Below are 10,258 nucleotides of genomic sequence, written 5' to 3' on the forward strand. Positions count from 1 at the left end.
CTGGAATATGGGCCCACGCTTCACTTCCAAAAACACAAAAGTGACGTACATCTGGTTTGATTGAGCTCCATGCTTCTTCTGGAGTGATATTCTTTAAAGCCTTAGTAGGAGTGCAATTTATTATGTAATTTGCACAGTTAATTGCTTCTGCCCAAAAACTAAGACCAAGTCCTTTAGATTGTAGCATACAATTAGCCATTTCCTTTAAGGTGCGATTCTTCCTTTCAGCTACACCATTTTGTTGTGGATTATATGGAACAGTATGTTGCATTTGAATTCCATTCTCAGTGAAAAAGTTGAGGAATGTGTTTTTAACATATTCTCCGCCATTATCAGATCTTAGCTTAAGAATTTGATGTCCACATTGTTTTTCAACAAAGGCCTTGAAGGCCAAAAATGCATTAAATACTTCACTCTTGAGTTTTAAGAAGTATACCCAAGTGCGTCTGGAGAAATCATCAATGAAAGTTAAGAAATACTTGCAACCAGAGAATGAAACAACTGGAAGTGGACCACATAAATCACTATGCACAAGGTGTAAAGGGGCTGAGGAGTGCCAAGAGGCACGTTTTTCAAAATTGTCCCGATGATGTTTTCCGAGTACACATCCGGAACAAACACCATCTCTACAAGATACCATAGGAAGACCTATCACCATATTTTCTTTACATAGATGCTGAAGGGAGCAATAGTTTAAGTGACCAAATCCCTCATGCCAAAGTTTGCTCACTTCATTGTTATGAGCAACAAATACTGAGGGAAGATTTGATGACCCAAAGTTGTGAAACTTATACAACCTTGTAGAATCATCAGCAATGCTAGTAGCTAAAATCTGTTTAGGATCTCTTAGGTCCTTGATTACAACATCATGAGGTGAAAATTCAACGATTTTACCTTCACCTGAATGAGTTATCTGATATACAGATAGAAGGTTGCAGGATAAGGTTGGAACACATAATACATCATTAAACTGACCATTGTCTAGATGAACAGTTCACGTCCCTACAACACTAAGAGATCTATCATCACCAACATATATATTTTTGGTGTTACAATGATTTAAAGAAGAAAACGTGGCTTTGTTTTTGGCCATGTGATAAGAAGCTCCATAATCAATGAGCCACTCATGAGAATGAGAAGAAGAAGATACATTTTGTGCATAGCCAGACCGAGATGCTTGACAACCACATGCAGAAAGTGCCATTCCTGAAGATGAAGTTGAAGTTAAGGATTGCTCCAAATGGATGTTATGTTTCTTCATCGCTGCTTCCAAGGCTTCCATCTTCTTAAAGAATTTGGATTCTAAGTGGCCATCTCGATTACAAAAGTTGCAATGTCTATCAGTCTTCTTCCATTTGTTTTTATTTGTCTTATCATTTTGTTGAAATGATTTTTCATTTTGAGGCTAAGATTGCTTAGGACCCTTGTTTGTTTTAGGACCATTCTTTTTAGGATATGACTTCTTAGGATTCTTTGAATTTGGTTGCTGCTGGGCAGCTAACGCTTTCTTGGAAGAGTTTCCAAGATTAAGAAGACCAAGGTGTAAGAGTTTTTCTTGTTCTCTTATTAAAGAATCACAAAAAGAGTCAAAGGAAGGGGACTGTAGTCTGTTCCTTGAGAAATGAAGGCTTCTCTTGTAGAATGGAAGGTGGAAACAAACACAGAGTAGGCTGGTCCCAACTTAGTAAGAATGGAATAGATAAGGTTACTATCTTCTTTCTTAACTTTAACACCTTCCAAGAGATATCTAAGGGTCTTGAACTTGGACAAGATCTTCAATGCAAGAAAAATTATTTGGGTCCAATGTAACCAACTCATTTTCAAGTTGATGGGCTCTAAGTTCATTTTTAATCCCAAAAACTTTATTGATTTGTTTCATTGCTTCATCAGGAGTATCAAGTTCTGCAATATGGAATCTAAGATCTGGAGAAATAGACATCCCTATCAATCCACGTGCTTGATCTTGCCTATTTTCCCATTTAGCAGCCTTATCTTCATCCTTCGGTTTCTTTTCTTGGCCTGAGGCTATTCTGTAGAGACCTTTACTTCTAAGTAAATCCTCAATGTAGGACAACCATTGGAAGTAGTTGGTGTTGTCAAGGGTAACTTGGTATTGACTTTCCATTTCAATGGAAACTGAAGCTAAATATGCTGAAAATAAGTGTTCCAATGGATAGATCTCGAAAAATTAGGCTGGTTTAAAAAAAACGGCTCTGAAAATGGCTTCCGGATGAAGAAGTTATGGCTTTTTGAAAACAAATTGATGAAGTTGCCGACAAAGTGCGGGAATGTGCGGAAATAAAAAAAGTCCACCCCCACAAAATGGAGACTTGAACCCAATACCTCTACTCTCTTAAAATAGCTTTGAACCAATTGAGCTATACAAAAAATTTGAGAGAGAGAGAGGGGGGGGGAGCTATACAAAAAATTAGAGAGAGAGAGAGAGAGAGAGAGAGAGAGCGGGGGGGGGGGGTATGCTTTGGGTTGCGTGCATGCTTTGAGAAAGCTCTTTTTCCCTACAAAACAAAAAACACAAAACCCAACACAGACATGCAAAGAAAACGAACCTTATGGCTCAAAGTTAGCTTTAACCGAAAATCTAAATATTTTCAAAAATGAACCTTGCGGCTCAAAGTTAGCTTTAGTCGGAAACTAAATATTTTTCTCAATGTTTCTGATTTTCTGAGATCACACTAAGGCACAGCGGAAAAGAGCATATGCATGAGAAAAAATCCTTCCTTTCTGTTTCTGATTTGCCCAGATCGCACAGAGTCGCAGGTGTTATAGACAATTTTGTGCCTTACAGCAACAAGCATGAATTGTCAATAATCCAAGGGATCCAAAGTTCCCTAAACATGATGTTCCTACCCCTAGAGGAACAAGGTCAGCAAACCAACAGCTCTCAGATCAGTTCTCCACCTGAAAACACTCAAAACCAAGCAATCCTGAAATCAAAGCAGGTGCTCCACTAGGTTTCTGCGCTGAAACTCAGTTGCTCCATGGTGTACCTGCGTTGCAAAGCAAGTGGGACAAAGGCCACCTGTGCTGAGCGAGATGGGACAAGTGGCACAATGAGTCATTGCTTTGGAATCTTCCAAAAATGACACTTGGATCAGGTATTTCGCCTTGTGATGAGTCAGAGGCTCTGTTTCTCCAAGTGGAAGCAAAGTTCACCAAGTGGACTCAAGAACTGAAGATCAACTAAAGATTAACTGAAGAGAGAGAGGACACAAGGCAGCTACACATCAGTTGCAAGCTGACTCATCCTTTCTCAATTCATCTATATATTGAGCTCTCTCCTATGAGCTCAGGAGGCTGGAATTTTGTGCAAAGTAATGATATGCTGTTGGTTTCATTATTGAGCTATTGGGTGATTGTTTGAGAGAGGTGAAGAGGAGCAATTCTTTCTGCTGGGAGGTGTTGCTGGGTTGGAGCCTTCAATGGTTGTAATACTCTCAGAACCTTTATTTCTTCATTAATAAAAGCTATTGAGGTTCTTCTATGTGCTCTTGTTTCAATAATATATTGTGATGATTGCATGTTTGGTTTACACTAATCCATGAACCAGTTATGATTGCATGCCTCTTGTAGTTTCCTTCTTTGTTATTTTGCAGGATGGGCAAGCAAAAGAACAAGGAGCTAGGAGCAAGCGGCCAAAGAGAAGGGTTTGGATTCGACATTAAGCGCAAGGCAACGGTTAGTGCATTTCTCCATTCTCTTTTGCTTTCATAAAGAAGTAAACCTTAAGTAGTTTGTTTTACAGTTGTTGCTAAGGAACTATCACCCTTAGAGTGGGATAGGGTCATCCGAGTCGGATACTTTTCCCTACAACAAACTGGCGACTCCGCTGGGGATCGTATCCGTTTGATTGTGTTTGTAGTATTTTGCTATTCATTTCCTGAACAAAAGAGTACCAAATCGAAAAGCTTTTGACTATATCAAAAGCGAAGTAGAGGGCAGCTACTCTGGCTCATTTCTGAGCAAGTTCATGATTTGAAGAGATGATCTACAGGGATCCTTGTAAGCTCTTAGTGATAGCTTTGCACCTTCCTAATCATCCCTTTGAGTGTGCTTGACTGATTGTTTATGATTTGAGCAAAAACCGTGCATTTTTGAGAAAATTATGACCCGGAAACTGTGAAAACGCAATTCTCGTTTTCCAAAGCAGGTAGTACACAGGCTACCTGCTTTGCAACGCAGGTCCCGAAGGGGCTACCTGCGCTGAGAGCTAGTTTGGCTGTGCAGCACCTGCGTTGGCCCAAATTTGCCTAGTGCATTTGGGGTTTCCTCCCTTTCTCTTGCCTGTTTTCACCATTGATTTGGCTGCCAGTTACCAGTCTTGCACCTGTTCTGAAACCAATATTACTTGCCATCATTTTGCCTCTGTTATATAACGAAATTGTACTTGTTCTTTGTATTTCTTACTCATTTACAATTTCCCATAACGAAGAGTAAACTATTCTTGCTTTTGGCCTCTTAGATCTGAACCTGTGTTAGGCATTTTGCTGGTCTAAAGAGTTAGCTTGTTTGCGATCCATAGCTGATTAGTCATTTTACTTTCGTCAGTATGGTTTGATTTCATGTATTTCCAGTGATTAAGCAAGTAAATCTTAAGGTGTCTTTTGATTTTGGACAAGCTTGTTTACTTTCGCTTTAAATCGAAATCAAAGTTATATAACCACTTTCTTTTTGTAACCCACCCACATTAAGAAAGGGAAAAGAAAATACATGCATTGTGCATTTTGCATTTGACTGTTTGCTTGACGATTTAGGAAAAATTTGCATTTAGTGTGTGCTCTATGATCTGTGTGAAAATATTTGCCTTTCTTTTCCCTCAGTAGTTAAGGTTTTCAAAGTTGAAAGATTGAAAAGTTTGCTTCTCATCTTAGACTGCATTCAGGAATTTGTTATATACACCTCGTGGTGATCCTTAAAGGCAAACTGCTAAGAAAGATCAACATTAAAATAAATCCAATTTACATAACAACGCTTTGTAACATAACGCAAACACATAGAGGTCTAGGTATAGACGTGTTCCGGCGTCGTTAAACATAGTGACTGTCGATCTCTACGAAGGTGGGTGATTCCTCCTGAGAGTCGGTGGCACTAATACGGACTTGTGCTCCCACGTACCGTCGCGTATATATTGGGAGACCCCTATAGGCAATTATCCTTTATCCATAGGAAGCCGTGTCGACCGCCCTACTGATCGCGATGCAGTGAACACAGCATTCACGAAGATCGACCACCCGTACCGTAAAACGTATTCTGTGGTTTCGCGAAAAGTTTGGCACACCCTCTGCCTAGAACTCCAGAGAAGTTTCTTTTGGCCTTTTTCAAACTCTATAACTGAAAAAGTCCATCCGAGCATTTGTCACTTCGGGCTCGTTAAAACATCGAAGGCGACTAGAGTCATCTTTAGCTTTTTCTCGACTCTTAAAACATGAAAAAGCAAGTTTGTGTCTAAAAGCGTCGTTAATAAAATTTATTTTAAGCGGAACATAATCACCTATTATTCCCACGTTGATCTTTCAGTTGAAAAGTATGGAGCCCACCAACCAAGGAAATAACCTTGGTGGAAGTCCAAATCCCTTCTCCTCTTGGGGAGATGTTGGTGCGCCTCATATGGCAACATTGTCACTTCCAGGTTTGACAATTGGCCTACCTGTATGGCTCTTTTCAACTAATGTAGTCCAGATCGCCACTAATCCTGAGCAGTCGAATCAGCAGTCAGAACAGTCTAGAACTACCCACCAGCCTTCCACTTCTTACAATTCTTCCTCTGATCCTTCATCTTCACAAGGTAGAGCCGGCAAAAGTCAGCCTCCCATGGAGAAGAAGGAAAAGAAGAAGAGAGAAAAGAAGCAGAAGGGGCCTATGGCGAAGGCGACTGGGGGCAAGCAAAAGACAGCTGACAAAAACCCACACACTGCACCGACCGGGCCTAAATCGCCATGTGTCATTTGCAAAGGGGCCCACTTCCATCGTGATTGTCCTTGTATTCCCCAGATACTAAGGGACTGGTCCCCAAGGTTGCACAATCCGGTAGCATCAACCTCTGGTAGTCATGTTGATTGCAGTCCGTCAACTAGCGAGAGTGAAGAACGAAGAGGGAGACCAAGATCACCCTATATATTGTGTGAAGGCGATCACGCCATCCACAAATGTCCATTCTTAGATGAGGCAAAGAGAGTTTTGGACGATCGTCCGGTTTCACCGTTACGACTTCCTCCTGGATACCAAAAACTCGCGCCTAATCCCTCGATAGTTGAAAATCCAGCTGACCCGCTCAAGTGGTCAGCTGAAGTGTCGGTCATTGAGAATGAACCTACTGAATCCAGACCAGACGAAAGTCTGAAGGTTGAAACAGCAGTTGACCCGGTTCTTCCTTCAGAGGTTTCATCATCCAATGACTCCGTCATTGAAGACCCATCTTCAAATGACACCCTCACTGAAGAGGATAAATATATCCTTTTCATCAACACAGACTCTGATGAGCATCAGGGCAATGCGCCCATTCCTTTATCGCAGGAAGGAACATCGTCAGGGTCGTATCCGGCCGTATATTCGGTCCCACCACCAAGCAACCTAGTTGTATCCTTTGATTGGAATCTACTAGGCAGGCCCCGGTTACCAGCCAGTATCCCATTCAGAATCATAGTCCAAATCTACAGAATGGTGATGGCTGGAACTATCATTGATGAAGGGGCATCTGTGAGTATCCTTTCCTCTGTTGCTTGGAAAGCACTGGGTTGCCTGGCGCTTTTACCTGAGATGAGAAATCTATCAGGTTTTGATAAAGGAACCAGTCACCCGTTAGGGATTCTCCCCAATGTTCCAATTACATTGAAAGGGAAAACAATTCATATGAACATCATGGTCGTCCAGGGACCCTTAGTTTATAACTTACTCCTTGGACGAGACTATATATATTGCATGGAGGCGATAGTGTCCTCCCTCTTCAGAGTTATGTGTTTTCCGCACGAAGGAAGAATGGTCAAGCTCGTAGACCAACTTTCATTTCCAGGATCACGCATTGCAAATAGTCAAATACCATCCCTTAACGGTTTATTCACTCAAGGAATGCCACCACCCCCGGTTCTACTTCCCGATGAATGCGAGTAATTCGGAAAGAAAAGAACTGGGACCCAGGGGGCATGCACCCTGGCCTGCCTTGGGCAGAGAAAACCTTGGGTATAAAGTTAATTTCCGCAGAAGAATGGACTAGTCCGTACCCCGTCCGAAAAAGGAAGAGAGGGTTGTTCTAGGATAAAATTCTTTTGTCAAAGTTATGTTGAAGCGGAAGAATCGCTCCCTTTGTCTAAAAAAGTAGGCTCTCCTAAAGAGGGGATCTATTTGTGGCAGCAAGAAGGCACCATCTTTGAATGTCAAGCCTCACCCATTAAAACAATATGTTTTGAAAGAGAGTAGGGGCAGTCTTCAAAGAAAGAGAGGAAATTGCTGCAACAAGTAGTTACCATCCTTAGCAACCTAATGATAGACATCGCCGAAAAGAGAGTTTTAGTTTGCAGCAGCAAACAAAGCCATTTTTCGGATAATAAGTAAGAGGACAGAATCTCGAAATTATACTTTATACCTGGGGGCATGCAAACCTTTTGGAGTGCAAGCACGGGACGACTATTTATTTTTTAAATTTTTAGGTCCTCCCTTTAAACCTGTAGGTCTAACCCGTTAAACTCGTAGGATTAGCCATTTCCAGCTTGCATAAAGAAAGGATGAAGGGCAAAAGTTAAAACCTGCCAATTGGAGTAATTAGTGAGGTATCGCTCCTTAAATAAAATTACCTCACCTAAGGCATTCCTTGTATTAAGACTGGTATAATCGAGCAGTTTTAGCAATGTTCATGCTCGTTAAAAAATAAACGCAAGAATCGAGCAGTTTTGTACAGAGTTCATGCTCGTTAAAAAATAAACACAAGTTGTGAGCAATCTTTCCCTACAGTTAAGCTCATCCAAAAAAAATGAACCAGTAAATAACCTGGAGAAATGTAACCTTTGAAAGCCAGTTTAAAAACCTTTGGTCGTGTTCTTGCAGTCTCACCTCCATCCGTTCATTTGGCCAATCATTCACCTCCATATGTTTGTTTACCCATTTTGAGGAACAGCTGCGAAGAGTGATTTCACTTAGCCATCCTTGTGACACTGCCGTGATTGGAGAATTCCAACCTGTACCTGGAATCTGCTGCTATCCCTGTTCATCACTCGTTCCTCAAAAGACGAGTCTTCTTTGAGCTCTTTTCACTGACTCGTAAAATATGAAAAGTTTGCCGAGTTTTGGCCTTCCAGCTCGTTAAAAGGACCGGAAGAGCTATCCCTCCTCTAGATTTTAATCTTTTTGGACCTGAGGGATTATTGCACAAAAAGATCGAGCGCTTGTTTTGTTCGGCTCGTTAAAGAAATCGAAAATTCATCCCTTCTGTATTGTTTTATACTTTTTCGGACTTAAGGGATTAGAAGACGAAAAAGGAATTTTGGAGTTAAATTTTCGTACCTTTTCAGACTCTCTAAAAATGAAGAGGACCGAGTTTTCCTTGTCGTTAGACTCGTTAAAATGATTAAATAGCGACAAACTTGTCTTTAGACGAGAACGAGTTTCCCTATCGCTAGGCTCGTTAAAACATAGCGATGGGCTTGCCCGAAGGGCAGGTTATAGAACAAGCATATGTTATCCTCCTCAAGCTTGACAAAAATAAAGAGGTACTGGTCAGCAATGACTGGGGAAAAAATTGGGAGAACCTCACAGCATTAATGGTAGCAAGTCGCTCTTGAACATGACACTTTGCCCTTCGTATCACATCGGGTTGGGTTGTTTCATTCACCGGTCTCATAACCATGGTCCTCGCCACACCATCCGCAATTGGGGTAATGCTACCAATCCATCACATCAGTGTTGTTATATGTTCAAGAGATGTGGTTCTGTAAAGAGTCAACCGGGTCCCATCCACTGCCATACATTATCCTTCATCCACTTCATGACCGCCACCCTGAATCATACATCACAGTTTGTTTTCACCTCATCACAATCACTAGCTCCGTTCCGTGTGGGATTCATTAAGGCCCTCCTTTGACGGATCGCTCCTTGTCGACATCAGCTCATTATCCAAGGAGTTGATCTAGGAACACCCCCCTCAGTACTTTGAAGCTTGCATGCCTCAATGGCAAGTTTCTCACTTCCGGCGACAGGTATACATCAATGACCTTCGACCAAAAGATTTTGCATGGTGGTCGATGCCAAGTCCTTTATTCCCACCATGTGGATTGTACTGCCGTACCTTGAGGGTCATCATCCTTATCGGTGATTCCTCTCGCGCTTGTTAACGGTTTACATCATTGACCGGTAATCAAGCGATGTCTTTCCATGTTCGATTTCAAGAAATTCTCACATGGATCGACTTGTACATCGAGTGAAGATCGGAAGAGATTGAAGACCCCGGATCTAGTTTCATCCATCCGGGCTGCAATATATATTCAGGACATAAAGACATTTGATATGTACATCATTACAGCAGATGATCATCCTTCTCAAAGGATGATAATTTCTGCAGAGAATTATCAGTCTACAATCAGACGATCGTCTGTTCTATGTACCAAAATGTATTTATAAAGCTGAGCATGGGAATGCCCGCCTCAGCTAGATCATGAAAAATGTATGAAAAATAATGTATTGTATTGTATCTTATTACAGGACACTTCTCAGCAGATTGAATGAACTTCGGATCCTCTCAATAAAGCATTTCACCCGATAAACGACCTCATACTTTAGGGGGCATCTGTTATAGACAATTTTGTGCCTTACAGCAACAAGCATGAATTGTCAATAATCCAAGGGATCCAAAGTTCCCTAAACATGATGTTCCTACCCCTAGAGGAACAAGGTCAGCAAACCAACAGCTCTCAGATCAGTTCTCCACCTGAAAACACTCAAAAACAAGCAATCCTGAAATCAAAGCAGGTGCTCCACTAGGTTTCTGCGTTGAAACTCAGTTGCTCCATGGTGTACCTGCGTTGCAAAGCAAGTGGGACAAAGGCCACCTGCGCTGAGCAAGATGGGACAAGTGGCACAATGAGTCATTGCTTTGGAATCTTCCAAAAATGACACTTGGATCAGGTATTTCGCCTTGTGATGAGTCAGAGGCTCTGTTTCTCCAAGTGGAAGCAAAGTTCACCAAGTGGACTCAAGAACTGAAGATCAACTAAAGATTAACTGAAGAGAGAGAGGACACAAGGCAGCTACACAT

This window comes from Pinus tabuliformis, chromosome 5_2 (genome assembly GCF_031772625.1).
Source record: "Pinus tabuliformis cultivar Carrire ecotype Pingquan chromosome 5_2, CPIR1, whole genome shotgun sequence".
Classification (NCBI taxonomy): Eukaryota; Viridiplantae; Streptophyta; class Pinopsida; order Pinales; family Pinaceae; genus Pinus; species Pinus tabuliformis.